The sequence below is a fragment of the Trichechus manatus genome, unplaced genomic scaffold (genome assembly GCF_000243295.1).
Source record: "Trichechus manatus latirostris isolate Lorelei unplaced genomic scaffold, TriManLat1.0 scaffold00040, whole genome shotgun sequence".
In the NCBI taxonomy this organism is placed as follows: domain Eukaryota; kingdom Metazoa; phylum Chordata; class Mammalia; order Sirenia; family Trichechidae; genus Trichechus; species Trichechus manatus.
The window spans coordinates 1334050-1357443 of NW_004443976.1; the positions used below are offsets into that span (position 1 = coordinate 1334050).

A 23394-nucleotide genomic window follows, 5' to 3' on the forward strand; every position below is an offset into this window, starting at 1 on the left:
CTTGTCTTATTGCTTTGGCTAGGACTTCTAATACAACATTGAGTAGAAGTGGTAAAAGTGGGCACCCTTGTCTTGTTCCTGATTTCAAGGGGAAAGCTCTCAGTCTTTCTCCATTAAGTATTATACTGGCTGTTGGCTTTTCATATATGCCCTGAATCATACTGAGGAACTCCCTCTCTATTCCAATCTTCTTGAGGGTTTTCATTAAGAAAGGGTGTTGAGTTTTATCAAATGCTTTTTCTGCATCCCTAGAGATGATCATGTGGTTCTTTACCGTTGTTCTATTGATGTGGTGTATTACACTGCTTGATTTTCTAATGTTGAACCATCTTTGTATTCCTGCGAAAAATCCCACTTAGTCACAGTGTATGACTCTTTTTATATGCTGTTGGATTCTGTTTGCTAGTATTTTGTTGAGGATTTTTGCATGCATATTCATAAGGGATATTGGCCTGTAGCTTTCTTTTCTTGTGGTGTCTTTGTCTGGTTTTGGTATCAGGGTTATGTTTACTTCATAGAACGATTTAGGGAGTCTTCTTTCCTTCTCTATCTACTGGAAGAGTTCAAACAGTATTGGTGTTAATTATTCTCTAAATGTTTGGCAGAATTCCCCAATGAAGCCATCTGGTCCAGGACTGTTTTTAATTGGGAGGTTTTTGATCACTGATTTGATCTCTTTACTAGTTATGGGTCTTTTGAGATTTTCTATTTCCTCCTGAGTGAGTATCGATAGGTTGTGTGCTTCTAAGAATTTGTCAATTTCACCAAGGTTATCCAGTTTGTTGTCATACACTTGTTCATAATATTTAGTCAAAATTCTCTTTATTTCTATCAGGTCAGTAGTAATGTCCCCTCTTTCATTTCTTATTTTGGTTATTTGCATCTTTTCTCTTTGTCAGACTAAAGGTTTGTCCATTTTACTGATCTTATCAAAGAACCGACTTCTGGTTTTATTGATTCTATTTATTTATTTATTTTTGCTTTTAAGTTTACCTATTCCTGCTCTGGTCTTTGTTATTTCCTTTCTTAAGGGAGGTTTAGGCTTAGTTTGCTCTTCTCTTTCTAGTTCCTGGAGTTGTTGAGTTATGCCATTGATTTGAGATCTTTCTTCTTTTTTCATTTAGGCATTTATTGCTGTAAGTTTTCCTCTGAGTACTGCCTTCACTGCATATTTTGGCATGTTGTAATTTCATTTTCAGTTGACTACAAGAATTTGTGACTTCTTTCTTGACCCATTGGTAATTTAAAAGTATGTTGTTTAATTTCCATATGTTTGTGTATTTTCCAGAGTTTTTGTTATTGATTTCTAGCTGTACTCTGTTGTTGTCAGAGAAAATCATTTGTATGATTTCAATCTTTTAAAATGTATCTAGACTTGCTTGTGACCTAATATGTGGTCTATCCTGAAGAATGATCCATGTGCACTGGAGTAGAATTTATATTGTGCTGTTGTTGGGTGAAGTGTTCCATATATGCCTGTTAAGTCTAGTTGGTTTACAGTATTGTTCAGGTCCTGTGTTTCCTTGCTGATCTTTTTAAATGTTCTGTTCAATACTGAAAGTGTTGTACTGAAATCTCCAACTATTATTGTAATGCCATCTACTTCCCTTCAGTTCTATCAGTCTTTGCTTTATATATTTAGGTGCTCCAATATTGGGTGCATATACAATTATTAAATCTTCTTGGTGAATTGGCCCTTCATCACTATATAATGTCCACCTTTATCTTTTCTAACAATTTTGTCTTACAGTCTACTTTGTCTGATATTTAGATTGCCACCCCAGGTCTCTTGGTTATTACTTGCATGGAATGTTCTTTTCAACCTTTCACTTTCAAAGCATGTGTGTCCTTGGGTCTAATCTCTTGTAAACAGCATATGGTTGGATCATGTTTTTTAATCCATTCTGCCACTTTCTGCCTTCTGACTGGAGCATTTAGTCCATTTACATTCACTGTAATTACCGTTAAGAAATGACTTATTTCTGCCATTCTGTCATTTGTTTTTTGTGTGTCTTAAGCCTTGTCTGTCTTTGTCATTCACTACTGCTTGCTTTTGTATTTTTTTGGTTTATTGTAATAAGCCAGTTTGAGTCCTTTCTCCCTTCCTTTTGTGTATGTTTTTAAGCTATTTTCTTAGTGGTTACCATGAATATTACATTTAACAGCTTGTATTTATAACATCCTAGTGTAATTTGGTACCAACTTAACTTCAGTATCATACAAAATAGTCTGTATCTTTACCATTCCTCTCCTCCTTTTGTTGCTGCCATCACTAATTATTTCTTTATATATCATGTGCCCTGTAACATAATTTTATCCTTGCTTTTTTTTATATGTTATGAAAAAAAGAACAACAAAACAATTAGAATTATCAAACATGAATACCTTATTACTAGCCCTTATGCTTATTCATGTGATTCCCTTTATTAGGGATCTTTCTTTCTATGTACAGATTTGAATTACTTTCTAGTGTCTTTTCTCTTCCAGATGCAGAACTCCCATTAGTATTTTTTGTAGGCTCAGTTTGGTGGATATGAACTCCCCCAGCTTCTGTTTGTCTGGGAATGTTTTCATTTCACCTTCATTCTTGAAGGACAGTTTCAGTGGGTGTAGTATTCTTGGTTGACAGTTTTTTTCTTTCAGCACTTTAAATATATCAGTCTATTGCTTTCAGTCTCCAATGTTTCTGAGGAGAAATCGGCACTTAATCTTATTGGGGATCCTTTGTACGTGACTGTTTGCTTCTCTCTCATTGCTTTCAGGAGTCTATCTTTAGTCTTTGATGTGTCTATGTAGTCTATGATGTGTCTCAGTGTAGATCTCTTTGTGTTCATCCTGCTTGGGGTTCTTTAAGCTTCTTGGATTTGTAGACTCATGCCCTTTATCAGATTTGGGGAATTTTCTGTCATTATTTCTTCAAATATTCTTTCTGTCCTTTTTTCTCTCTCATCTCCTTCATGAATTCTCATGATGCGTATATTAAGTCTCTTGTCCCATAACTCCTCAGCCTTCTTCAGTCTCCAGTCTTGTTGCTCTTCAGCCTCTGTATTTCTATCTTATCCTCTAATTCACTGATTCTTTCTTCTGCCTGATTAATGTTGTTAAATACTTCATTGTGTTCCTCATTTCAGTTATTGTCCTGATCAGTTGCAATATTTCTGTTTGGTTTCTTTTTATCTATTTTTTTTAGATCCTCATTTTGTTTTTGCATTGTTTTCCTTATATTTTTCAAATCTTTTTCATTTTTCCTTAACTCATTTATTATGTTTAACATTGTTGTATTATATTCTTCCATTCTTTTCATTATTCAGTCTTTCATAGTTGGGTGTTCACTCCCTTCATCATGTTCATTTGGATGGGCCATTTTTTCTCTATTCTTTGCACGATTTTTTGTTGGAGCATTGGAATTTTTTAGGGTGTTAACTTTCTCAGTTCTTTCCAGTATTTGGTGTTTCTGTCTGCACTACTTTCTGCAGAAAACCCTTTAGCAGGCAGAAACTTTGGTCTTTGCTTTACAATTTCCTCTCCTTCTCTATGATAGCTCCTTCTCCCTCCCTAGTTTAATTAGTATTAGGAAGTTCCGAATCTCGGGTTTCAACTTTCAAGGTCTTCCAAACACAGCAGAGAACATGCTGTGGTCAATCTGTCCACCAGCAGGCACTGCCACTCAGGTGAGATATTGCACACTGATCAATCTGTCCACCAGGGTGCACAATCCCCTCTCTGTCTGGTTATTACAGTCATGTGTTGCTTAACGTCCACATATGTTCTGTGAAATAGGATGTTATGTGATTTGGATGTTGTGCAAACACCATACAGTTACATACTGCATAAAGTCTGTTCAGGCAATATCCAACCACATATATGTCTGTGGTCCCATATGGGGAAATCAGTGGTGTGTTTATGGCATTTGTGACCTCAGGTGCTCATTGGCAGCCAGCTCTCACAGCATGTGGGCCTCCCATGTTGAGTGGTGCGTGTGGGGCTGACAAACTCACTTTAGCAAAAGGAGGCAGGTAATTTGCACCCATTGCATTTATTATTCCATTTGCCTGCCTAGTGTTGCCAAGCAATGGTTTGTCAGTCCTACACACATGCTCAGCATGGCAGGCCCGCATGATGCAAGAGCCGGCCGCCAGCAAGCACTGAGGTAGCAAATGCTGTAAACATGCCACTGATTTCCCCACATAACCTTATGGGACCATGGACTTATATGCGGTCGGATGTTGCCTGAATGGATGTTATGCAGCACATTACTGTGCTCCCTTTCCCTTCTCTGTTTCTGCAACCATGTTTTCAGTTGGGAAACCCACACCCAGTGAGCCCCCTTTGTGGCTGGGTGTTGCTGGCTGGTTTTGCCCGAGGCTTCCTTTTTTGCTCTTTGGGGGCTGCTTATAGCTGAGCAGAGCCCTGGTAGTGCAGTGGTCAAGAGTCTGGCTGCTAACCAAAAGGTCGGCAGTTAAAATCCACCAGCTGCTCCTTGGAAACCCTATGGAGTAGCTCTACTCTGTCCTATAGAGTCACTATGAGTCGGAATTGACTCGACGGCAGTGGGTTTGGTTTTTGGTTTTTATATGAGCTGGCACTCAAGGGAAGCACAAGCTGACTCTCCCCCATTTCAGGAGGAGGGGCTGGCAGTCTCCAAAAGGACTCCTGAGAGATCTGCCTTGGTTTCAGAGCCCTAGTGGCCCTGTGGTTTTTGGGAAAGCAATCCCCACTTAGGTGACCCACCTCCTGGCTCCACTGTTGGGAACCTGCTGTAAGAGTTCACATCAGTTCAGCAGCCAACATACCAGGTGAGGCAGGGATTGTCATGCTCTGAATGGACCCCTAGGGAGGTCTGCCTTGTTGCTATCAGAGTCCTCCCAGTAGACTATTGTCTGTGACTGCAGCCTCCACTCAAGGGACCCTTTTCCTAGCACACAGCAGCCTCAGTCAGTAGTCCTCAGCATCGACCAGAAAGGGGGACAGACAGACCCAAACTGACCCCCAGGGAGGTCTGTCTTGTGGTTTTGGGGGCCTGAGCTATGGGATGTTCAGAGACGCAGGTAGATGCTGCCTATGAGAGCAGACTTGACTGCAGGGGCCTTCTGTTGCAGTTTGCAGCAGCCTTGTAGTTGCCAGTCTCTGTTGGGTGAGGGACTGTCACACTCTGAACAGACCCCAGGCAGGTCTACCTTGTTGCTATCTGAGTCCCCACTGTTGTATGTTGGCTCTGAGTGCAGCCTTCACTCAAGATGTCTGCTTCCTAGCTCACAGCAGCCCTAGTCAGCAGCCCTCAGCACTGACTGGAAGGGGAAGCAGACAGATCCAAACTGATCCGTAGGGAGGTCTGTCTTGTTGGTTACAGAGGCCTGAGCTATGGGATGTGCAGGGAGGCAGGTAGAGAGTTGACTATGGGAGCAGACTCCACTGCAGAGGCCTTTATTAATTCACAGCAGCCTTGCAGCTGACAGTATCTGGGTGGGGAAGGTGCTGCCACGCTCAGGACCAACACTCGGGGAGGTCTGCCTTGTTGCTTTTAGATCAGAAGCTTGGGGTTCTTTCTTTGTAAAGGCAGGGTGTGTGGTGGTTAGGCAAGCAGGCTCTTTGGTTGGTGCCACTTCTCCAGCTCACAGCAGCCTGCCGCCTGCTTGACAGAGAGAAGGGGAGGAATGGTGGGAGAAGTGATTTTCCTGCTGTATGTGACTCGTTGTTGGTTTGTTGATTCTTGCCTGTCTGCAGTTCCCCGTTTCTGTCCTCTGCTCTTGATTCAGAGTCCCTCAAAGCTGAACATCATTTCCTTGTTATTTCTTGTATTTGTGGACAGGGTTGAAACAATGGTCTATTTATGCCACCATCTTCCCAGAATCCCGTCGGGTTTTCAACAGCTGATTATTTGGAAGTAGATTGCCAGGCCTTTCTCCTGAGGCACCTGTGGGTGGACTCAAACCTCCAACGTTTCGGTTAGTAGCTGAGTGTATTAACTGTTTGCAGCACCCTGGGACTCCTGTTCATCAATACGTCCCCATTATTGAGCTCAGACTTTTACTTTGTATGTTGGACTATGGGAGAATATCATCAATAAATCCATCCCCTTTTTCTCCAAAAGGATGATTTATTTTCCATCCTGAAAATCCATTTATGTTGAAGTCACATCTCTAAGACAACCTGGCTGGATATAAACTCCCTTCAAAGCACTGTAGGCACTCCTCCGTGCCTTCTGGTATGCAGTACTGAGACCTCCAAGGCACACCTGACTTTTGTTTCTTTAGCAGCCTCTTCGGCCTGGACACGGGTAGGACTGTCTTTGCCACTAACCCTGTTGCTTTTCCAGCACACTATTCCCTTCTCTAGGAACATCAGTTTAACACATAGGTAGACTGAAAGGCAATTTTATCTTTACAGCAGTCTCTCAAAGTCACCAAAGAGGCATCGCATTTGTGACTCACCCCAAACTTCTAAATCCTTTCCCTGTCTCTCTTCCACTACCTGACTTGTTGACAATTTCTCATCCCTTCTCTTTCTAATACAGGTCAACCTAACTTCTGTGGTTGATCCAGCTCTCAGATCAGACAAACCCTGAGACCCAGGAAGGCAAACAGACCCCTTCTTGAGATAGGAGGGAGCAAAAGGTTGAATGTATATCTGGTCATTCTGTTTTCTGCCTGTCACACTTGGTAATTAAAAAATTCTGCCACCATGTGTGCACTTGTGGATCTTTCTATTGACAAACACAAACCTTTTTTTCAGCCAGTCTCTTCTTCAGGAACTCCAACGTTGGCTCTCAGAGTCTTCTGTTTATTTTTTTTCTTATTGTTTTCATAATGCAATTTCAAAGAGGGTCTCAAGTTTGTCTTCCATGCCATTGATTTCACATTCTGCAGCATCAATTCTACATTCTTCTGTTTCCAATAAGGATCTCAAGTCTGCTATCATCTAATTTCCTTGCAATTTTTATTATGCTGTGTGATGGTTACTGTTATGTGTCAACCTGGCTAGGCCACGAGACTCAGTGGCTTGGCAGACACTACATATCATCCTCCATTTTGTGATCTGATGTGAACAGCCAATCAGTTCGAAGGGGAGTTTCCTTGAGGGTGTGGCCTGCATCCAATATATTAATGGATGTTCTGACAAAGCTCTCTTTCCTGATCCTGCACTTGTCCTGTCTGACCTCTGGTTCTTGGGACATGAGAAGCCTGCAGCCTGCCACCTGCCCTGCTGATTTTGGATTTGCCAGCTCCTGCAACCCTATGAGCCAGCAGCCTGCTGCCTGCCGTGTAGATTTTGGATCCACCAGCTCCCATGACCCTGTGAGTCAGAAGCCTGCCATCTGACCCACAGATTTTGGTGCCAGCTCCGATAATTGCATGAGCCATTTCTTGAAGTAAATCTCTCTCTCTATATTTATACATATACTTCACTGGTTTTGCTCCTCTAGAGAACCCTGCCTAAAACATGCACATTAATGTCCCTTTTCATCTCATCCTGTTATTTTTTTTCATCTCGGCTTGGCCTTATATGTGGCATTTTGTTCTTTTCCCACAAAGTTCATTTCTTCTGGATCCTGCTATAATCATTTTCAGAGGTCAGAGTTCAGGTTCCACAGTATTTATCTCACACGCAGTGTTTGTTCCCCACTTACTCACTCTTTTTGTTTTTTCTTTTATTGTTGTAAAGATACATAACACATTTGCCATTCCAAGATAATTCATGTGTACAATTTAGTGACGCTAGTTACATTAATCATGTTGTGCAACCATCACCAATATTGGTTGCCACATTTTCCATCACCACAAACAGAAACTCAGTGTTTCCTCCTTTAAATAAATGGAGCGCATCACAAATTTGTGTGTCTTCCTTGTGCAAACGCCACGCTAGTCTTCTCTGTATCACTCCAATTTGAGTATATATGCTGCCAAAGCAAGTACCCCACTTACTCTGGAAGGAGGTGCAGTCTAGTGAGACCCATGTCTCTCAGGATACCCTTGTCTCCATGGCTGCCTCCCTGCGTAGGAATGCAATCCCTCTCTTTAGTCTCTGGCTGGCTGATGAGCTTGGCTTGAGACCTTGCCTTGGGTAGCTAGCAAACATGACCCTGACCCTGTGAAGTAGCCACATGCTATTTTAAACCATGACTACCCCTTTGCCCACCCTGCAGCCTGGACCTCTGATATTGCACAATGATGGGGTCCGCGACAATCTAGAATAGTGCCTGTACTACCACGACTTGTCCCATCCTTGACTAAGCCCACTGAGCTGGACTTGTATAGGCCACACCCCCTCCCCAATTCCTGCCTGGTGGTTTTCTGGAGTTGCTGTGTCTGAATGGGGGACAGTAAAGCGAGGGAGGGTGGAAGCAGCACTCTTGCTACCTCAAAATCATTACTTGTATGGTAAAGGGGCAGTTGTGGGATCTTCTGATTGGTAAAGTCCTCAGAAGGAGGGTGAAAGCATCTTCCTACCTTTCTTTGGGAGTCCTTGGGTGGCGCAAACAATTAATGTGCTCAACTAACTGAAATGTTGGAGGTTCAAGTACCCCCAGAGGCACCTTGGAAGAAAGGCCTGGTGATCTACTTCTGAAAGATCAGCCATTGAAAACCCTATGGAGCACAGTTCTATTCTGACACACAAGGGGTCGCCATGAGTCAGAGTTCACTTAATGGGCAACCAGTTAACCTTTCTTTGGGAGGTCTTGGATTCCTGAGGGGAAGCGTGGATTGTTTGTCTCTTGGACCAGCTCCATCTGTCTTATAGAGAGGTGAGATTCTTCTCAGACTGTCCACCTGTCTTTGCTTTCAGTGTTCTGAGAATTTTCATCTTTTTTGGTGTGTCTTCTTAGGTATTTTAAGGGCATGCTGGGAGAAGTCACATAGGAGGCTGCTAGCCACATGCTATTTTAAACCATGACTACCCCTTTCCCTTTTAAACTCAAGGTTTTAAGCCTATTCCCATAAGGAGCCCTTGTGGGAAAGCAGCTTGTTTGTGTGTCTCTCCTTCAGGCATGACTCCGCAGTTTTTGCGACAGAGAGGGTAACAAGGGAGGAAGCAACCCCGAACATTAATCGGCAGAGCCAGACGGCTTCAATACTGAAACCACCAGAGCCAGAATGTGCAAAGCAGCTTAACGAGGTTGTAATCGAACACAGTCCACCCAAAGGAAATTAATTAGAGTCCAGAGGGCAGGCAGGAAGTGGAACAGGGTTTTTTTTTTTCTCCTCCGGTCTCCAGAACATCAAAGGCAGTGATGCCTACGGGAGGGGCGGAGCCTGGGGAGTACCAGGCCTCCGCTGGTTGCCTGAGCTGGGTGCTGATCCTGTACCCCTTCCCGTGACATTTGGCTTTTGTTCCAGGGATTCCCAGGGGAGGGAAAGGAAATGTCAGGTGTTAGGGAAATGCAGCCAGAGGAAGCCACCAGGGAGAAGCCAGAGCACCTCAAGAGTTACGGAGCCTGGTGCAGACAAGCTTACTTCTCCTGAGAAGCTGCAGGCTGAAAGAACGCAATGGGCTCTCAGGAAGGTGGGAAGAGTCCTGCAAGTGTCAAGGAGGAGGAAAAGGACACCAAGAAACAGACACAGTGGGCTGGATGGTGGCCCCAAAAAGGTATGTTCATGTCCCAATCCCAGTGATCTGTGAACGTGACCTTATTTGGAAAAAGGGTCTTTGCAGATGCAATTAAGGATCATGAGATGAGGGGATCATCCTGGATTATCCAGGTGGGCCCTAAATCCAATGACAAGTGTCTTTATAAGAGACATACAGAGAAGACAACACAGAGAAGAAGACACATGAAGATGGAAGCAGAGATTGAAGTGTTGCAGCCACAACCACCAGAATCTAGAAGAGGCAAGGAAAGATCTTCCCCTAGACCCTTCAGAGAGTATACAGTCCTGCCAACACCTTGATCTCAGACTTGTGTGAGGGAATATGTGAGAGAATAAACAGCTGTTGTTTTAGCCACCCAGTTGGTGGTACTTTGTTATGGAAGCCTTAGGAAGCTAAGACACCAGATGAGGACAGAGGTGGCATCTCCCCGGGGGATACCAGGCAATAGGGAGAAAAGAGGCACAGCTGTGGGCAACCAAGGACCATTACTGCCAGAAATCTACATGCTGTTTTCCACCAGCCTTGGGCCTTCTGTGGGTGTCTGTATCCCTGACATAATCCCCTCTGCTGTCTGCTCTCATAGGTGGGACTGGGCTAGTCAGAAATGCTTTCTGTACGATCACTTACGCCAAGATGGCTCTCAGTTCAATTTGAGAAAGCACAGTTAAAACAAGATGAGCCCCTCAGGTTGGAAGGCACTCCAAAGACGAGATGGATTGACACAGCGGCTGCAACAATGGGCTCAAGCGTAACGATTGCGATGATGGCGCAGGACTGGGCAGTCTTGCGTTCTGTTGTATACAGGGTCGCTATCTTTTAGAACCGACTTGACAGCACCTAATAACAACAACAATATTCACCATATTTATAAGCTTAATTTACTAAATTTTAGCAAATTTTTAGGAACTCAGGAAAGTTCTGTTTTTTAGAATGGCTATTTATAGATTTAAGAAAATTAAGTAGGTTAAATTTATAAAATCACTTCAACATGTTTATGGAAATTTAATTAATGTAGTTATAAACACCCCTTTAAACATGATTGTTTAAATTTACTAGGTGCATAATAAATAGAACGAGATTTGTAAGTTGAACTTAAAAGCTTAAGGAAAAACTAAGTTTTAAAATTTCTATTTCAATATGTCAAATATAAATTGAAACCATCAAGTAGCTATAAGTAGTCTTTCTGGTGTGCACACAAACACGCCCCGAAGAACCCTCAAAAACATGCAAAGACAGATTACGCAGACGAGGTAAGAGCCCCACAAAGGAGGGGGCCTGTCCGAGCACGGGAGAGAGGGGCTGTGAGAGTTAAGAGCTAGGCACCTCCCTCAGGCTTGGAAAACACCAGAGAGCAAAGCAAACTAGCAAAAGTGACAACTGCCACACTCCCCTCTCCCTAAAAGAGGCCATGCTTCAAGGTTCAACAAAGCCTCCGCACCTCTGGTCGGATGTCAGGTGGGCAGTGCCTGGTTCCCAGCCCTGTGGATGCCTGGGCGCTTCAGACGCAGCCTCTGGAGCCTGGCGCCAAGGAGATGTCCAGTCGACACTGACTAACCTACTCCAACCAGAAACTCTGGGGTGGGAGGTGCACTGTGCGGAGGTCCAAGCAATGAACCTACCTGATGGGAGGTCACTATCCAGCCTGGCAGAGCGGTGAGGGGCAAGGAGTGGGGCTCTCTGGCCCCCCTCAGGGCCACTGACCGGGTAGCTCTGTGACCCTGCTGCTCTTCTAAGGCCACTAGGCCCCTTGCGGGATTTTGAACCTGGCACACTAGCCCTCCTCCTTCACCGCTCCCTCAGGGCCCTGGTTCACTGTGAAATGTGCTTCATCCAGCACGGGGCTTCAGGGTTGCACGTGGTTTGTGTTTTCACCTTGAAGTCTCTGAAAGCAACACCCTCTGCATGAAATAAGCCTCTGGAAACAGGTGTCTGGCCTCAGCCAAGTGAAATCTAATAAAACTCAAAGAAACAGGTGGTAACAGATAAATACTAAAAGGATGCCTTTTCTTTAGAAAAATCAAAAGTCAGCAGGGAGGCTTTCAGATTGCAGGGAGAGTTTGATTCACTCCCCAGTCTCGACCCAAACTGGACTGAGCTGGTCACAGCTGCACCCAGACCCCGCCAGAGGGGCTGGAGGAAGCCTGGTCCCGGCCTGGGCTGGGCCCTGTGATGGTTAATGTTATGTGTCAACTTGGCGAGGCTATGATTCCAGCTATTTGGCAGACATCGGACTAATTGCTTTTACATACTGTAATATGCAATCACCTCCGTGATGTGATCTGATTTGACCAGCCAATCAGCTGACAGGGGAGTTTCCTTGAGGGTATAGCCTGTCTCCAGTGTATGAATGGATGTTCCGGCAAGGCTTTCTCTCTCTCTCGACCCTGCACTCTTCTCGTCGTCTGACTTCTGGTTCTTGGGACATAAGCCTGCAGAAGTCTTCCGCCTGTCACCTGACCTGCAGAGTTTGGATCTGCCAGCCCCTGCAACCCCCAAGAGCCAGCACAAGAGCCAGCACAAGTCTTCAGCTGGCTGCCTGACCCACAAATTTGGGACTTGCCAGCTCTCACAATTGTGAGCCATTTCCTTGAAGTAAATCTCTATATATTTATATATATGCATCACTGGTTTTGCTTCTCTAGAGGACCCAGACTAAGACAGACCCTAAGTTACTGTGGGGCTCTGGGCCAGCTGTCCCCTCTATGTTGCAGTTCCCACCCACTGAAAGCAGGAGAGGCCAGCAGAAAAGTTTAGGAAAACAAAGAATGCAACTTTTTTTCTCCTGTCAGGCTGTTAGCTACTATGCTTCTTGACTGTCTGAAAGGACATTTTTTCCCAAACCCATCCCCCTTTTTCAGAGCATCCTGTGGGGCTGGGACTCTGTATAAAACACTTCCAAGAAGTCCAGGGCCAGATGGTCCCTGAGGTCCACCAGCTCCTGTGATTCTCAGCACTTTGCCGCCCACTCTAGCACCCTCCGGATCCCTCCACTGGGAAATTATCTGAATTGGTTGTTTTATAACTTCTGGTGAATGCATTTAAGTCCATTTGTCCCTCTCTGTGGTAAATTTTGTCTCATTTAAATGAAAAGTTTGGTCCATTGTCAAAGAACTAGACCTCACAGCAAAGAGGCTCCTTCGGGCCCCCTAGTAACCTGCTCCCCAAGCAGGAAAGCCTTCACAGGAACAGCCCACTTCTCAGAGTGAGAGCTGAGGACTGGAGGATCAGCTCACTGAGTGAGTGAGCAGCAAGAACAGGAGGTTTCCAGAGCCCAGAAGCTTCTAACTCCACCTCTCAGCCACTAGCCCTTGGAGGACAGCTAAGGGTCTTTGCCACTTTAAATCTCTAGGTCAGAGGCAGGGCCAAGGCAAAACCTCCAAGAATTTGGACTCAGACAGCTCTCTGCCCTTCCTCTGGGGCAGCAGGGATGAGTCATGCTGGATGTGGAATCCAGCTTGCTCCCAACTCCAGGCAGGAAGCAGTGCAGGGGGAGGAGGAGGACATCACCGAAAACCCACTGCCAGGGATAAGGCTCTGCCTGCACTGCCCCACCCTCCATGCTAGCAGGCTACCCAAGACCTTTCAGAATGGAATCATCGTGCTCAAAAGCCTGTAGCCAAGAAGCTACGTGTCACGTTCCGGGCAGTGGGGAGAGGCAGGAGCTGGCGCAGGGAAGGAGTCATAGCTGCTCTTTCCAAGGGCTTCCCAAAAGGTGCCTGGGGGAAACACCACGGGGCTGAATGGATACGTTGGGTCCCAGAGCCAGGTGGAATCTTCAGGCAGCAAGGCTGAGAGCCTGTCCTCTCCTCATGTCTCCCCTGGGGAATCAAATCAGATCGCACAGGCAAAAGGAACAGGGGCACAATCAGCAATAACAAAAAGGAATTAGTGAGGGTCAGGGCCAAGATGGCAGAGTAGTCAGACGCTTCCTATAGTACCTCTTACAACAAAGACCCAAAAAAGACAAGTGAATGGATCATATATCAATCTAGGAGCCCTGAACATCAAAGGCAAAATTGAGGAATTGGACTGAGTGGCTGAGGGAGGGAGACATGGTTCGGAAGCAGTGAGGAGTTGCCGGACCTGACACGGTGGGAACTGGCACTCTGCAGGCCAGATCGGCCGGCGTGCACAGTGAGGCAAGCAGTGGCATTCGGGACCTGTTTCCCACATCAGGAGAGACCAAGTGGCGGAGAGTCTACTCAAACCTCCAGAACCAGTGAAAAGTGGCGCTCAATCGGCAAAAGATAAGTACGTGCATCTGACCTATTGCATGGATCAAAAAACACCCTCTTTGGGAAAAACCTCTCTCCCATTTACCTGCCCCCTCCCTGCTCTGCACCAGGTCACCAGCCGGCTTCAGCGATTGCCTTTGCCCAGTCCCCTGGGCTGGAAGTGGGACCCGTTATGCGCCCTGAGACATTCTCCCAGCCTTGGAGAGGGAACAAATTAACAAACAGGAAAAAATAATCTACAAGCTCCCCTAAGCCAGGAACTCAGGGTAGGTACAGCTCCTTTGTCTAGGCACAGGCATAAGGGGTCCATGGACTTTGAATGCCTTTCACCCCTACAGAGAGTAGTGTGGGCCCATTTCAACAGCGTAAGCCCTCATTACCGTAGTACAACAGGGTATATAACTGAAGCCTAACTTCAGCTGTATCAGCTATATGGTGGAGTGGCAGGTTCGTGACATTTGACACTGCTCTGCCCATTAAGCAGGGTCCTCACCTACCCACATCAGAGGCCTGAGGACTGGTGGCTCCACTCACGCCACTTAGCCACCCATGACAGGGGCCCAAGAATAAGTGGTGCCTCCCAGTCCTTACAGCCAACAGCACTGGGTGCCTATAGTCCGGTTACAAAACCAACCCACCCATGCGCTCTAGGGAACAGGGACACGCTTTCCTCCCTGACACTCAGGGGCAGCCGTCAGCCCCCTGCCTTGCTCAGTACGTGATCCCCTACTGAAGCCAGATATCTGTGCCTACACCAATCACCCCTGCCCGTCTAGGACTGTGAGAGCCTGAACCACACACTTGATGACCGAGTATCTGGACTCCTGAGCTGAATCCAAACAAAAGTAAACAGATCCTGGACTCACATACCTAGTAACAGATCTAACCACCTGGTGACAGGGCATTAGAGCTTCAAAGCCACCAATAATCAAACTAGCTCATACGAGCGGCCTATTTGGGCATATCAAAACAAAACAAAACAAGAAGCTAGGACACAGTAAGCAAACATAAATAAATATAACTTATTGATGGCTTGGAGACAACAGTCAATATCAAATCACATAAAGAGGCAGACGATGATGGCTTCAGCAAGCTCCCAAAATAAAGAATCAAGAAATCTTCCAGAGAACACAAAAGATTAATATACAGAACTCTTCAAGAGATCAGGAAGGAGATCATGCAAAATGCAGACCAAGCCAAGGAACACACAGACAAAGCAATAGAGGAACTTAAGAAGATTAGAGAAGAGTATAATGACAAATTTAACAGGCTGCAAGAATCCATACAGACATAACTGGATATCCATCTGCAAAAAACTGAAACAAGACCCCATACCTCACACCATGCACAAAAACTAACTCAAAATGGATCAAAGACCTAAATATAAAATCTAAAACAATAAAGATCATGGAAGAAAAATAGGGATAACACTAGGAGCCCTAACATGGCATAAACAGACTACAAAACATTACTAACAATGCACAAATACCAGAAGAGAAACTAGATAACTGGGAGCTCCTAAAAATCAAACACTTATGCTCATCAAAAGACTTTACCAAAAGAGTAAAAAAGACAACCTACAGACTGGGAAAAAAATCTTTGGCTATGACAAATCTGATCAGCATCTAATCTCTAAAACCTACAAGATACTGCAAAACCTCAACAACAAAAACACAAACAACCCAATTAAAAAATGGGCAAAGGATATGAACAGATTCTTCACCAGAGAAGCCATTCAGGTGGCTAACAGACACATGAGGAAATGCTCATGATCATTATCCATTAAAGAAATCCAAATCAAAACTACAAGGAGATACTGTCTCACCATAACAAGGCTAGCATTAACCCAAAATCACAAAATAATAAATGTTGGAGAGGTTGTGGAGACACAGGAACACTTACACACTGTTGGTGGGAATGTAAAATGGTATCACCACTTTGGAAATCGATTTGTTGTTTCCTTAAAAAGCTAGAAACAAAAATACCATATGATCCAGCAATCCTGCTCCTTGGAACATATCCTAGAGAAATAAGAGCCATCACACGAATAGATATATGCCCACCATGTTCACTGCAGCACTGTTCACTATAGCAAAAGGATGGAAAGAACCTAGGTGCCCATCAACAGATGAATGGATAAACAAATTATGATATATACACACAATGGAATACTATGCAATGATAAAGAACAACGATGAACCTGTGAAACATCTGATAACATGGAGGAACCTGGAAGGTATTATGCTGAGTGAATTTAGTCAGTCACAAAAGGGCAAATATTGTATAAGACCACTATTATAAGAACTCAAGAAAAGGTTTAAACACAGAAGAAAACATTCTTTGATGGTTACGAGGTGGAGAGGGAGGGTGAGGGTTATTCACTAACTAGATAGTAGAGAAGAATTATCTTCGGTGAAGGGAAGGACAGCACACACTACAGGGGAAGTCAGCACTACTGGACTAAACCAAAGCTAAGAAGTTTCCTGAATACAATCAAATACTTCGAGGGACAGAGTAGCAGGGATGGGGGTCTGGGGACCGTACTTTCAGGGGACATCTAGGTCAACTGGCATAACAAAGTTTATGAAGAAAATGTTCTGCATCCTACTTTGGTGAGTGGCGTCTGGGGTCTTAAAAGCTGGCTATCTAAGATGCATCAACTGGTCCCAACCACCTGGAGTAAAGAAGAATGAAGAAAACCAAAGACATAAGGACAGTATTAGCCCAAGAGACAGAAAGGGCCACATAAACCAGAGACTTCATCAGCCTGAGACCAGAACTAGATGGTGTCTGTACCACCAATAACTGCCCTGAGAGGGAACACAACAGAGAGTCCCTGATGGAGCAGGAGAAAGGTGGGGTGCAGAACTGAAATTCTAGTAAAAAGACCAGACTTAATGGTCTGACTGAGACTGGAGGAACACCAGAAAGCATGGCCCCTGAACTCTCTGTCAACCCAGAAATAAAACAATTCCCGAGGCCAATTCTTCAAAGATTGGCCTGGGCTGTGGGACATAAAATACTAGTGAAGAGTATGCTCTTAGCTCAAGTAGATACATGAGATTAAATGGGCAGCTCCTGTCCAGAGGTGAGATGAGAAGGCAGAGAGGGTTAGGAGCTGGTTGAATGGACATGAGAAATTAGGGGTGGAAAGGAGGAGTGTGCTATCACAGTATAGGGAGAGCAACTACGGTCACATAACAATGTGTGTATAAATTTTTGTATGAGAGACTAACTTGAATCGTAAACTTTCGCTTAAAGCACAATTGCAAAAAAAAAAGAATAAAAAAATAAAAGGGAATTTGTAAGCCGGCAGAGGAGGGGCAGTCCCTAGGTAGTGCACAGGTTAACTCATTCAGCTGCTAACCCAAAGGCTGGAGGTTCGAGACCACCCAGAGGTGCCTTGGAAGAAAGGCCTGGTGATCTACTTCTGAAAAGTCAGCCATTGAAAACCCTATGGAGCACAGTTCTACTCTGACACACGTGGAGTTGCCAGGAGTTGGAATCAACTTGACAGCAACTGGTTACAAACGAAGGCAGGTGGGATGTCCTCAGGGAAGAGAGGGAGGCCTTTGCCTGGTTCCTGGGATGTCACTAAGTTTGTCCAGAACTGCAGAGAACACTGGGAGAGAGGGAGGTGGGGGTATGGGCCAAGTGAAAGGGCAAAGGCCACAGGCCTGGTGAAGGCTCAGACCTCTTCCCCCAGGGTCCCAGGCCTCTCTTTCAGTCCCAGCTGCCCTGGGTCCAGCCCACAGGATTTTCCTCAGTGGACAGTTTCCTGCATGAGCACCGCCCGGGTGGGACATGCGAGGGGCTCTTTGGTGCACACCCACTCTTAAGTTCGGGTTTCCTGGCCAGACTCTTCCTAATTTTCTAAAACGGTTTCTCTAACTCCATCTCAGACTCCCTCTCCTTTTCAAGCCTCCACCAGCCCCCTTTGTGTCCCCCATTCCCTTAGAGTACCCTCTTCCAGGCCCTCTCTTTGAGATGTATGTATCAAAGACATTTCTGTTTTTCTGGCTCTGCTTGGCTGGGCTGATTCTCAACCAGCAGGTGATTTCTGGAGAGACGGGGATTCTTGGCATGGGAGACTTGGAACCTTTGGTGCCTGAGTTTTCACATCCAAGAACCCTGGCCCCCCAACTCTCATGATAGTCTCTGGGCCAGCAGCTGTCTAGAAACCTTGCCTAATCCTACCTAAAACTGTTTTTACTCTGAAGCTCCATAGCCCCAGAAGGAAGTGGAAAATATAGGCCTGCAGCCGAGACTAATAAAAAGTTCAGAAGATTGTCAAGTCTTAGGAAAAACAAAACCGACTGGAATTATTTAGTCTGGAGAGGTGGAAGTTACTTTCAGGGGGTGGGAAGCATCAGACCTTAATCCCCCAGAACTGGGAGAGGCAGAAATGTAAACAGTTTGTGAAGCTGGAGGGGAGTTCCTGAATCCCAGGGAGATTGGGGACAGGAATTCCAGAGGAACAGAGAAGGACACCATGATGCTCCTCCTTGCATCCTCACTGCCCCTGACTGGGTCTGATCCCTGGTCCACTCAGGGCATCTTAGAATCTGTCTGAGGTCCTTTTAGAAGCAGGAATGCTGAGCCAGAACCTTCTAGAGGACGGTGTCTAATTATGTCAGCTCCCCAATTCAGGAGAAAGAGGGGGCTGAAGAGATTCAGGTTGGACATCTGGGAGGGCAAGCACCTGGTTCAGAGGCTAAAGTCATGTTGTGACTAATCGTTTCCCTGTCTCAGATGATCTGGGACAGCTGGGCCAAGGAGATGAGTGGGAGAAGGGGTGAGGCTACTGACCTACCTCAGCTGACAAAGACTTCTGAGCCTCTTGCACCCTCTCACAGAGGCCGCTGAGTACGGCATGCAGGGTGTGCTGTACAAGGGCATCTGGGTGGGGCTGAACTCACCACCAGAGGGGTGCCACCTTCTACTTCACATAAACGCACCGTATGGGCTAGAAGCTGCCTTACATTTCACTAAAGGAAACCAAGGCAATGAGATGTCCTCGGGCCACCTGGACTTACTGGCTGAACGGCCTCTATGCCCCCAAAGTCCTTGGTTTTCTGAGGTTGCCAGGGGCAGATGTAGAGATAAGCGCTAGTGTGGAGGGAAGGGGCATGGGAGGGGGAGTGAGCTTATGAAACAACGCCTCTTACCAGGACTGCCTTCTCTTCAGGTCATGGTCTGCTCTGCTTCCTCCAATGTCAATTCATGGTAGTCTTAGCCACCACTGTCGCAACAACTTACCTCAAAAAATAAACCGTTGAAAAAGTGCCACTTAGAGAATGTGCTCAGGGGAACAATGTTCCCTACTCCTGCCCTCTCCTGAGGTTTGCCCCTCTCTGCCCCCCTCCTGCCAGTTCATGCAACAATGAAGGGGCAGCCAGGGTTCTCTACCATGTGCTGAGTCCCAGAGGCCTTCCTTCATCCTGCCCCTGGATGCGACCCACCCAACCCGAGCTATTTGCTGGGACAGTCCCAGATCTCATCTCCCAGTGCTTCTCCAGGGAACACCAGGCAGGAGAGGGCCTTGGGAGACCAAGAATGGTTCCAGTCCTAGTGCTGGTGGGCTGTGTGAGCCTGTGCAGGTCATTCCTCTCTGGGTCTGCTTCCAGCTGTAAAACCCCAGTCCTGCCCAGAAGTGAGGTGTTGCTGCTACTGTTGTTAGCTGCTGTGGAGCTGGCTAATTCATGGTGACCCCATGCATAATAGAATGAAATGCTGCCTGGTCCTGCAATATCTTCACAATCGTTTGTATGCTTGAATTCACTGTTGTATTTTCAGTGCCTTCCAACTTAGGGGGCTAATCTTCCAGCACCATTACTGGACAATATTCTGTTGTGATCCTAGGGTTTTCACTGGCTAATTTTCAGAAGCAGACCACCGGGCCTTTCTTCCTAGTCTGTCTTAGTCTGGAAGATCTGCTGAAACTTGTCCACCATGGGTAACCCTGCTGGTATTTGAAATACCGGTGGCATTGCTTCCAGCATCATAGCAACACGCAAGTAACCACAGATGGCTGGTGGAGAAGTGAGCTAGTGAAACCATAATGTAGAAGATGGTCAAGTAGCCTATGAAAGGCCACAGCCTATCCCAGCTCCTCTGTAGCCCTTGCTCTCTCTTGCTCACTCTCATACCTAGTGAGGAAGTAACATCCCCACAGGAAGGGTATTAGTAAGAAATTATAAACCAATCTTGGGAAACACCTCACAATCATGTGGAGTTTATTGAAGGCATTTCCTCAGGGACCCCAGAGCTTGAATCTTCAACACCTAGGCCCGGGCAGGTGCAACAAAGGGGTCCTTGCTGGCTGACGCCTGTCCAGGTGTCTGTGGTAGGTGGGGCCAGAGGGCAAGCAGGTGTTGTCATTGCCAGGACTGGGCTGGGCAAGGCAGCCCTGGTGTGCAGCAATGCCTGCCTTCCCAAGGCCTGTGCCCGCCCTTGTCCTACACGGGAGCTCTGGGCATAGGCCTCCAGGGCAGTGGGGTGGGCAGTTCTAGTCTGACCACTTACCAGGAGTGAAAATTGGAAAGACATGTTTTGTTTCCAGCTGGAAGTCCTCTGGGACGATAGGAGCCTGAACACTCACCCAACCCACCAGAGCCTTCCCTCCCCAGTGACGCCTGTAGCTCCCCCCAGCCCAGAGTATACAGTACAGTCCTGCCTTGGGCTCCACCAACCCCTCCCCAGGCAGGTCTCAGATAAGGCGAAGCAGGTGCTGAGGGAGGCCAGGCGGCCACGAAGAATGGTGGGTAGGCTGCCTGGTGTGCAGTCACCAGCTGTCCATGGTGTGGCACAGCTAGGCTAGATAGGTAAGGACCCAGGGAATTCCGACTATTACGTGTAGGGGTGGGCAAGGCTCTCCTGTATCCCCCGCCCCTTGCACCATGAAAGGGAATCCTGCCCCAGTTCTGCTCCTTTGGTGGGCGGGGCCTGAGTCCAGAGTGCTGGGAGGTAGAGATTGCATGAACAGAACTAAGGATGGCAGAGGAGTGGGGCACGGGCTGCCCACTTCCCAAGCTGAGGGGTCCTGGCTCCCTGCAGGTGGATGGTTGGTTTCAGAGGGGAGGGATCTGTCATGGATTGAACTGTGTCCCCCCAAAATTCATGTCAACTTGGCTAGGCCATGATTCCCATTATTGTGTGGTTGTCCTCCATCTTGTGATCTCATGTAATTATGTGCTGTAACTCCTAACCTCTATGCCTGTGGTTAGGGTCATATTTGGGAGTGACCTGTCTGTTATGTTAATGAGGCATGATTATGTTATGTTAATGAGGGTTAGGGTGGGATGCACCACCCTGGCTTAAGTCACAGCTTTTATCTTACAAGAGAAAAGGAGAGAGAAGTGAACAGAGAGGAAGGATCTTGTAGCACCAAGAAAGAGCAGAGCGTGTCCTTTGGACCTGGTGCCCCTGTGCTAAGAAGCTCCTAGACCCAGAGGAAGACTGATGCCAAGACCTTCCCCTAGAACCGACAAAGAGAGAAAGCCTTCCCCAGGAGCTGGCGCCCTGAATTTGGGCTTCTAGCTTCCTAGACTGTGAGAGAATAAATTTCTGTTTGTTGAAGTCATCCACTTGTGGTATTTCTGTTATAGCAGCACTAGATGACTAAGACATGGTCCTAGCCCTTGCCTGGTGCCCCTCGGTGGGAGAAGGGTGTCCTGCAGGTCTCCCTGGGCAGCCTGTAGCTGCGGATGGTAGCTCCATGAGGAGCAAAGCTGTGGGGTGGGGGCCCCACTGAGCTAGAGTGGGGGAGGGTGTGCAAATCTATGGGCCCTGGAGGGGGCAGCTCAGGGGTACAGAGGTGGCTGGTGCCCTCCTTCTCAGGGCAGTGATGTCTTCTGAGAGAACCCTGGCTGAGGGCAGGGGATAGCAGGGTGACAGGTTTGGGGCACTGGGGCCTACTAGAGGGGATTGTGTGGGGCTCACCCAGCTGCTGTGGCTCGCAATAGCTGGGGAGGGCAGGTCGGGCAAAGCCCCAACTATGAAGTAAGTGTGTGTGTCAGGGCCTGGCTCCCTGCAGCTCCCAGGCCCAGCACCTGTGTCCACTTACGGTGTTTGCACCCAGGTGAGGAGGGGTTTGCGCAGCAGCCAGCAGAAGCCCCTGCACCTGTGTCTAGCCCCACTGCTGTCCCCGAGTGTCACTCCCCTGGGCTCTCCGCTCAGCCCGACCACTCTGAATCAGTCAGTGGTCACAGTCAACGGCAGAGCTGGAAGCTGACCAGCTACGGCCTGCTCTGCAACTGTGCACAACTCACAGACAGCACAGTGGCTTGTCTAAGCCCTTCTACAACAAGCACCTCGGCGCTCTCAGTGCGCTGTATTAGGCCCTACTCTTCCCAGCCGCCCAGCAGGCACCCAGGAGTGTCTGCTGAAGGACACGACCCCATCCGAGTGGCCAGCCAAGCAGCAGAAGGTGCCAGGCAGGCTTTTTGTCTTTGAGCACAAAGCCCCATGAAGCTCCACCTGGCCTCAGGTGTCTGGGTCTGTGTGGGCAGGAGAGAGGACACAGTGAGGCTTGGCTCTACCCAAAGGAACACTGAACGACCCTCAGAGAAGGGCACCTGGGAACACCAGGCAGGAAGACAGTGGGACGTGGAGGAGGGGAGGGAGGCAGATGTGAAGGGGGCCCAGGCAGCTCCCGGAGTGGGAGGAGGGGAACCGGCATGAGTCAGGCAGGCAGGATCCAGGCAGAGCCTGCCTGAGGCTAGAGACAGGACTCCCTAGGGTGAGGCGTCGAGCCACCCACAGGATAACTCAGCCTCTTTTAGCCCTGGCTTTGCTTAAAGCTGTAGTCGGGAGTGCAGGAATCAGTACCAACGTGAAAGTCTGAAGGTCTTCTGGTTCGGCCTCTGCCCCAACCACTGTGTGGCCTTGGACTTTAAACCCTCTGCTGCCTGACACTGGGACCAGCTGGCTTACAGGGCTATCCTTAGCACCCCACACTACCTCTGTGCTGGAGCCCAGCACCAGTGAGCTGCAGGCTTGGTGGGCTCGGCCTTCAACCCTTGTCCTGGCACCTGTACCAGCCGGCATGAGGTGGCAGCCTCATGGTGCTGATGTGAATGCACCTCAAGGTCTGGAAGGAACAGCTGACCACATGAGCAGATAAATGCTAAAGAAGTTTGGTGTCAAAGAGAAACTAGACAACTGGGAGCTCCTAAAAATCAAACACTGATGCTCATCAAAAGACTTCACCAAAAGAGTAAAAAGACAACCTACAGATTGGGAAAAAATTTTTGGCGATGACAAATCCGATCAGCATTTAATCTCTAAAATCTACAAGATACTGCAAAACTTCAACAACAGAAAGACAAATAACCCAATTAAAAAATGGGCAAAGGATATGAACAGGCACTTCACCAAAGAAGACATTCAGGCAGCTAACAGACACATGAAGAAATGCTCATGATCATTAGCCATTAGAGAAATCCAAATCAAAACTACAATGAGATACCATCTCACCCAACAAGGCTAGCATTAATCCAAAAAACACAAAATAATAAATGTTGGAGAGGTTGTGGAGAGACTGGAACACTTATACACTGTTGGTGGGAAT

General features: G+C 46.9%; 1 protein-coding gene and 1 non-coding gene across 2 annotated transcripts in view; both read right to left on the reverse strand.

Moving 5' to 3' along the window:
- Window positions 1-23394, reverse strand: part of LRRC75A (leucine rich repeat containing 75A) — a gene marked incomplete at its 5' end in the record, with an annotated part of 93185 nt that overhangs the window by 55718 nt on the left and 14073 nt on the right. The window lies entirely within an intron of this gene.
- On the reverse strand, window positions 7807-7909 carry LOC111820523 (U6 spliceosomal RNA). Its single transcript, XR_002824076.1, has one exon. It is a non-coding gene; the product is annotated as a U6 spliceosomal RNA (small nuclear RNA).